The 9,209-nt window shown below is 37.2% G+C and overlaps 1 long non-coding RNA gene across 1 annotated transcript in view; it reads left to right on the plus strand.

Moving 5' to 3' along the window:
• Positions 1 to 8,790, plus strand: part of LOC118762715 — a 25,650-nt gene extending 16,860 nt beyond the window's left edge. The window contains exon 3 of the long non-coding RNA XR_004998467.1: positions 8,670 to 8,790. This is a non-coding gene — a long non-coding RNA (uncharacterized LOC118762715). The remainder of the gene's footprint in view (positions 1 to 8,669) is intronic.
• Positions 8,791 to 9,209: the final 419 nt, after the last annotated feature.

Here is a 9,209-nt window from a genome sequence, read left to right on the forward strand (position 1 = left end):
AATAACAAATACACATGCAAAACAACTAGCAATGCAAAATACAAAATAAAATAAAAACAAACGTAGAAGTTTCTCTGCTTTTCCTTTTCTTACATTTTACATACAGTTTTAAGAACTTCAGCAAATACTGTCGCTATGATATCAGAGTCTATTGTAATTTGATCAGTTTAAGGCACCAAGAAAAAGACCCCTGATATGTGTGTGTTTGTGTGTATGTATATATATACATATATACATACATATATATATGTGTATGTGTGTGTGTTTATATATATATATATATATATATATATATATATTTACATACATACATATACATACGATGGCCAGATTGGACCAATCTCAAGTACAACCAGCAGAAATTGCGAAAATAATCTGGAACTTGACTGAAGAAAACTCCAGATGACCTCTCCTTGTTTTTTGTATAATCTGTCTGGATGTTTTGCGTTCTTATCATATTTCTGGTATTCCTTTTTATATAAAATTAGTGGCATATGTACACTTTGGTCTCTTATATATATATATTTTATAATTTTATAACTTTTAAAGGTATTTTAATATACTGCCACTTTTGATGAAATTTTTTTCTGAAAAAAATTTTATCCTATATTAATTGTAGTAGTATATATGTATGTATGTATGTATGCCTCTTTTGCCTAAATATAATACACGCTTTTTTAATTGTATCAAAAAATTGTCATGAATTTAATGTGGCACACATTATAGATGAGAGATTGAGTGTTGTAAGGTAAAGTAAGAGATGAGTCTAAGTCCATCTGCCAAAATTGTTGCTACTGATAATGAAATATAGGAAACCAAACAAAATATGGCTTCTTGAACAAACTTACTATAAATTTCTTACATTTTGTTTTGTCAGCATATACATGGGGAAGCCACCTTATCTTATTATACCTCGTTCCCCACATACATAGGCCACATCTGAGGTGTAGCTTACATTATCTAACGACTGTGTTACCTTTAAGCACCACCTTCTAATTATCTAAATGAAAAATTCTCCATGGGAAACAAATAGAATGTTAAATATTCATCTACCTGCAAGTTATATTCCAGGTGTAGGGGTGGCTGTGTGGTAAGTAGCTTGCTTACCAACCACATGGTTCCAGGTTCATTCCCACTGCATGGCACCTTCGGCAAGTGTCTTCTACTATAGCTTCAGGCCGACCAAAGCTTTGTGAGTGGATTTGGTAGACGGAAACTGAAAGAAGCCCGTCGTATATATATGTATATATATATGTATGTATGTGTGTTTATGTGTTTGTGTTTGTGCCCCCAACATCATTTGACAAGCGATGGTGGTGTGTTTACGTCCCCATAACTTAGCGATTTGGCAAAAGAGACCAATAGAATAAGTACTAGGCTTACAAAGAATAAGTCCTGGGCTTGATTTGTTCGACTAAAGATAGTGCTCCAGCATGGCGACGGTCAAATGACTAAAACAAGTAAAAGGGTAAAAGAGTTGATCTGAGAGAAGATAAATTTGAAATAAAACATGAAACGCCTATATGACAAAATTTATGGTTTCATACTTTATTTCAGTATACTGTAAAAAAATATTGTTTTTACTTGCACAGGGCCATACGTTTTCTCCTATAAAACAAGTTTAAAATATCCTTAAATATGTGAATGGTGAAACCTACTAATTTGTTTTTTCCCTAAAAAAAAATTCTTCAAAAATAAGGGTATGTCTTCTGTGAGAATGTATCTTAGTCAAAGTAAAATATGGCTTGTATAAGTGTAATTTTGTATATGCATGTGCGTGTGTGTTTGTCTGAGTGTGTGTATGTGTATCTATCTATCTATCTATCTATCTATCTATCTATCTATCTATCTATCTATCTATCTATTATCTATCTATCTATCTATCTATCTGTCTGTCTTATCTGCTTCCCTCTTTATACTTTACATCATGACATTTCTGTGATACAGGATCCCTATTGATCGTCTTTTTCTTTTTTATATTTTTACGATCCCTTTTGATTGAAAACCTACCCCACATTTTTTTTTCTCCCCAAAAAGAAAAGCTCTTCTTTGTAATCTGTCCCATCTGTGTCCAGCCCTGTGTGGATAATAAAGAAACATATCTAGCTATCTAGCTATCTGTATATATATATATATATATACACACACACGCACAAAAACAGACAGATAGATAGATAAATATATATATATATATATATCGAGAGAGAGAGAGATAGAGAGAGAGAGAGATAGATAGATAGATAGATAGATAGATAGAAAGAAAGAAAGAAAGAAAGATAGATAGATAGATAGATAGATAGATAGATAGATAGATAGATAGATAGATAGATAGATAGATAGATAGATAGATAGATAGATAGATAGACAGATAGATAATGTTTGATAGACAATCGATAATCTTCACTGTGTGTTCTATTATTTTGAGCACTGCAGCATTATATACAGTGCTAGTCTACAATGATAATTTATAATAAATGACTTAAGTTCTGAGACTTCAAGTATACAGACATAAATTTTGGACAGTAAAGTTAATATCTACACAGTGTATACGTTAATACTTCTTCTGCCTTACTTGTTTTAACTAAAGAATTTTTGCTATGATGTATATATATTAGCTAGCACATATACAATTCCATTCCATAAGCTTACACCTGCTACATCCTGAAACATGATAGAAATCCAATGGTCATTGCTGTAGTACCTAGAATATCAGTAAAATCTCTCTCAAAATATATGTTATTATCTTTAAAAATCCACCCAACAACAATAAATTGGGTACAGTTCTATATTTAAGAGATGAGGAATTATGTACATTATTTACATTATTTAAGTTGAGGCGCAATGGCCCAGTGGTTTGGGCAGCAAACTTGAGGTCAGAGGATCGCAGTTTCAATTCCCAGACTGAGCATTGTGTGTGTTTATTGGACGAAAACACCTAAAAGCTCCATGAGGCTCGGGCAGGGGGTGCTGGCGACCCCTGTTGTACTCTTTGGCCACAACCCTCTCTCACTCTTTCTTCCTGTTTCTTGAGTAACACTGCGATGGACTGGCGTCCTGTCCAGCTGGGGAGATCACATATGCCACACAAACCAGGAACCCAAGCCTATGAGCCTGACTAGGCTTGAAAAAGGGTGACATTTATGTTTTTTATTTATATTATTTACATTTGACAAATATTTGTCCTCATTTTGTTTGTTGTTAACACAACATTTAGGTTGATACAACCCCCCAGCTTTCATAAGGTGTCTTGGGGAAATTTCAAACCTGGGTTCTCATTCCTATGGTAGGAAAAAATGGAGACCACCTCCCCCTGTGGGATGAAGTTAAAATAATAGACAGAGAACACCACTGGAAAATACAAAAACTAAAAGAAGCAGCACATATGCTAGGACACAACAACCTCCTAAGCAGACCGAGTGCAGATATGAGTAGCATATGGGAATTGGTATTAAGGAAGGATAGAAATATATTAGATTTATAAACCCTAAAAATTCACTCCATAATTGCCCACGGGCATATGGTGTGGTGGTTAAGAGCATGGGCTACTAACCCCAAGATTCTGAGTGCAATGATAATAATAATAATAATAATAATAATAATAATAACACTGAAAAATACCTCTGTAATGAGAACCTTGTGTGTGCGTATGTGTGCGTGTGTCCATGTCTGTGTGTGACCCCCGCCCACTGCTTTATAACCAGTAGTTCAGCAATAAGTGCCAGCCTTAGAAAGAAAATAAGAACCGGGTTTGATTCATTCATCTAAACATACTCTTTACTCTTTTTACTCTTTTACTTCTTTCAGTAATTTGACTGTGGCCATGCTGGAGCACCACCTTTAGTTGAAGAAATCGACCCCCAGGACTTATTCTTTGTAAGTCTACTACTTATTCTATCATTCCTTTTTGCCAAACTGCTAGGTTACGGGGACGTAAACCCACCAGCATTGGTTGTCAAGCGATGCTGGGGGACAAACACTGACACACAAACATACACACACACACACATATATAAATTTTATAATTATGAGTATAATTATAATTAGGGTTCAGCAAAAATTTGCTTCACCACATACTGACTTTTAGCAATAGCAGTTAAAACTAACTATATCACTTACATAAGAAAATCTCTCAAATAGCAATACTCAACAACCCACACAGGTAAAGAGAAAGATATATATATATATAAAGGTAACGATATATATATATATATATATATATATAACAGGCTTCTTCCAGTTTCCATCTACCAAATCCACTCACAAGGCTTTGGTCAGCCCAAGGCTATAGTAGAAGACACTTGCCCCAGGTGCCACGCAGTGGGACTTAACCCAGAACCATGTGGTTGGTAAGCAAGCTACTTACTGCACAGCCACTCCTGCAGTCTAATGGTCGCAGTCTAATGACCAAAGCCAGAAAGAGATAACAGATAAACACAACCCGTGCTAGCATGGAAAACGGACGTTAAACGATCATGATGATGATGACTCCTTAAAACTTTCTTTTAGTTCCCATCTAGCAAATCCAGAAATCCATTCATAACACTTTTGTCATCCTGGGCTGCTGCTGTAGAAAGCACTTGCTCAAAATACCACACAGTTAGGGAAAAACCTGAATCCCAACTGATTGAAAAACAAAATTCTTAAGACCACACAGCCAAGCTTGTGCTTACGAGTGAAACATAACATAAAATAAAAATAAAACAAAATACAAATAAAAAAAGAAAGAAATATGGAAAGTGTGTGCTTGTGTACTTTGAAGACACCACTTAAATAAACAGACTATTTTTAACCATTAGGCTAAATATGGTTGCTTAAGAAAAATATGCTTACACCTCATTGAAGATATGAGATGTATGCCAGAGTGAATATGGTGATGTGATTAATGCATCTGTTTTGTGTGATGAAAGTGCAAGGATAAGAGTGTACCAATAAAATTTGTTGTTGGGAATTTCACAATAGGCTTCAGATGAAAGCCCCAAACTAATGGGAGGAAATTGTTGATGTTGTATGCATCATTTGTATTTTTGCTTTAGCTGCTCGACATCATTATCGTCACATCGCTATCGCCTTCGCTATTTTCCCCCACCATCACTATCACCACCAACACCAACACCACTATCACCACCACCACCACCACCTTCACTACCCCCACTGCCATCACCACCACCACCACCACCACCACCACCACCACCACCACCACCATCACCACCACCACCACCACCACCATCACCACCACCATCACCACCACCACCACCACCACCAACCACCACCACCACCACCACCACCACCACCACCACCACACCATCACCACAACCATCACCACCACCACCACCACCACCATCACCACAACCATCACCATCACCACCACCACCACCACCACCACCACCACCATCACCACAACCATCACCACCACCACCACCACCACCACCACCACTATCATCACCAACAACAACATCACTACCACCACCATCACCATTGTTGTTGCCAGCATTGCTACCACCACCATTGCCATTGCTGTCATCACCACCACCAACACCAACACCAACACCACCACCAACAACAACAACACCATCATCCCCAATGTTGTTGCCACCATTGCTACCACCATCATTACCATTGCCGTCACCATAGCAACCATCATCATCATTGAGATTATTATCATCATTGTTATTGGAATCGTTAAGGTGTTGAACAGGTGGAATTATTAGCTCACTGGCCAAAATGCTTAGCAGTATTTCATCTAGCTTTATGATCTGAGTTCACATCCCACCAAGATCGACTTTGTCTTTTGTCCTCTTGGTGTCGATAAAATACGTACCAGTTAAGCACTGGGGTCGATGTAATCACTTTACCTCCACCCCTGAAACTACTGGACTTGCACCAAAATTGCTCCAAGGTCACCATTACCTCTCATCCTTTCCAGGTCGCTAAGACAAGTACCAGTCAAGCACTGGGGTCGATGTAATCAACTATCCCTCTCCCCTCAAATTCCACGTATTGTTCCTATAGTAGAAAGGATTTGTTGTTGTTGTTGTTGTTATTATTATTATTATTATTATTATTATTATTATTGAGGCATCGAGCTGGCAGAAACATTAGTAGTATTTCATCTGCCTTTATGTTGTGAGTTCAAATTCTGCCGAGTTCGACTTTGCCTTTCATTCTTTCAGGATCGATAAATTAAGTGCCAGTTGCATTCTGGGGGTCAATCTAATTGACTGGCCCAGCCTCCCCAAAAATTTCGGGCCTTATGCCAAGAGTAGAAAAGATTACTATTATTATTACTATTATTACTATTACTATTATTATTATTATTATTACTATTATTATTATTATTATTATTATTATTATCATTAGTATTATTATTATCATTATTATTATTATTATTATTGTTATTATTATTATTATTATTATTACATTCTAATGTCTATATTTCCATAACTTCTACAGCATAGCCTGGAATAAATCAATATTCGAAAGCTCTTATTAATGATTTCTGAATATTACTTCACCTGACGCTGCTTTTAACCTTCATTCTAAAATTCATTTGCACTAACCCTTGATGCATCGCCAATTGATATAGTGAGAGAAAACCTTCTCACATACACATATATATATATATATATTGACATAAGAGAATATATTGGAATGACCTTCTCGTTGATCTATGACTGTCTGGCTCAGCCAATGCTCTCAAATGCCTCATTAAGCACTTGTTATTCATGGCCTGACAATATTCTTTGATAGAAAGTGAACTGTAATATCATACTTCTTCATAACACCGTGTTCAGTTTAGCTGTCTCTGACTTCATGCACTTGTAGCAATCTATAAATACTATAATCCATTCATATTATAATAAGCGACCGATTCAATATTCTAAATGACACCGTCTTTTCAACCTTAATGGAGCAAGGGGGAAAAATCAGATCTTGGAAGAAATATTGTATTAAGAGATAGGCTCTTTAATGACCAGAGAGCTAAGATAACATTGAACTCTGCTCAAAAGAATCGAACCATGTGTTATGGATTTGAACATTATCATGAATATCAGACAGTGTCTCTAAAGAAATTGTCTTCTATTATTAATCTCTAAAGAGTTAATGTACAAATTTCTTCTCTAGGCACAGACATGGCTTTAGCTGTAGGTGTGGTTGTGTATTAACATGTTTGCTTCAGAAGCCACGTGGTTCCAGGTTCAGTTCCACGGTGTGGCACATTGGCAAAGTTTTTTTTTCTATCATAGTCTCGGATTGACCAAAATTCTTTGAATAGATTTGGTAGAGAGAAACTGAAAGAAATGTGTCATATATATGTAAATGTGTGCAGGTATGTGTGTATACATGTATGTGTGTGTGTGTATGTGTGTGTTTGTGCATGTGTGTTTGTGTGCGTATGTGTGTGCACGCCTATGTGTGCATCTGTGCCTACATGTGTATGTGTATGTGTGTGTGTTTGTGCATGCATGTGTATGTGTGCCCATGCATGCATGTGTGCCACATGTGTGCATGCATACATGTTTGTGTGTGTGCATGCATGTGTGTGTGTGTTTGTGCATGTGTGTATTACTGTCACTTTGCCTTGACATCTTGTGTGTCTCTTTCATGCAAGAAATGCCCTTCATTCCTAGTATTCTATATAAACATGAAACATAACTTGTCCTAGAGAAATATTATCTCAGTGTGGCAGAATTGTTAGCACACCAGGTGATATGCTAAACGGTATTTCATCTGTCTTTACGTTCTGAGTTCAAATTCCACTGAGGTCAACTTTGCCTTTTATCCTTTCAGGGTCAATAAATTAAGTACCATTTGTGTACTGGGGTCGATCTAATTGACTAGCCACCTCTCCTAAAATTTCGGCCCTTGTGCCTAGAGTAGAAAAGAATTTTATCTTACTTTGAAACAGAGGAAGTTTGACAACAGGCGGGATATCCAGTCATTGAAAATTCTGCATCAAGAACTTCCTTTTGAACCATGCAAGTATGGTAAAAACTTGGGCATTAAATAATGATGATAATGAATGGTGATAGGTTATATATTACACATTTAAACAGAACACAAAACAACTGGAGATGTATGTAACTCAGCTTCCTTAAACTAGAAACTCTTAAACATTTAGCATTTAAACCAATCACATCTGGCCCAAATATTCTTTTGTACTCTAGGCACAAGGCCCGAAATTTTGGGGGAGGGTCCAGTCGATTAGATCGACCCCAGTACGCAACTGGTTCTTAATTTATCGACCGTAAAAAGATGAAATGCAAAGTTGACTTCAGCGGAATTTGAACTCAAAACATAAAAACAGATGAAATATCGCTAAGCATTTTGAACGGTGTGCTAACATTTCTGCCTGCTCACTGATTTTATCATCATCATCATCGTCATCATCGTCGTTTCACGTCCACTTTCCATGCTGGCATGGGTTGGACAGTTTGACTGAAGACTGGCAAGCCAGAAGGCTGAACCAGGCTTCAATCTGATCTGGCAAGGTTTCTACAGCTGGATACCCTTTGTATCACTAACCACTCCAAGAGTGTAGTGGGTGCTTTTACGTACCACCAGCACAGGGGTCAGTCAGACGGTTCTGCCAACGACCATGCTCAAAAGGTGTCTTTTATGTGCTACCTGCACAGGAGCCAATCCAGCGGCAACACCAACCACTCCAAGAGTGTAGTGGGTGCTTTTACATGCCACCGGAACAGGGACCAGTCAGACGGTTCTGCCAACAACCATGCTCAAAAGGTGTTTTTTATGTGCTACCTGCACAGGAGCCAGTCCAGTGGCACTGGCAACAACCACGTTCAAATGCTGTTTTTACACATGCCAGGCCTGATTAGATCAACCCCAGTGCGTAACTGGTACTTAATTTATTGACCTCCAAAAGGATGAAAGGCAAAGTCGACCTCAGCAGAATTTGATTTCAGACCATAAAAACAGACGAAATACTGCTAAGCATTTTGCCTGGTGTGCTAAAGTTTCTGCCAGCTCACTGCCTTATTGCCCATATATTCTACCTGTTTTATGTTTAAACTGGCCAATTCTGGTCTCACATACCTATTTTACACTGTCATTCTGAAAATAAACAATCACCTCATTGGAATCTTTAAGCTACATGATTCAATTCAAAACAATATGTCTATATACATATTACGTTTGATAGAGTAATTTGAATGCTAATGGGTGAGCTAAGTATTAAGTATTATCCCAGC

The sequence above is a fragment of the Octopus sinensis genome, linkage group LG3, assembly GCF_006345805.1.
Source record: "Octopus sinensis linkage group LG3, ASM634580v1, whole genome shotgun sequence".
NCBI lineage: Eukaryota > Metazoa > Mollusca > Cephalopoda > Octopoda > Octopodidae > Octopus > Octopus sinensis.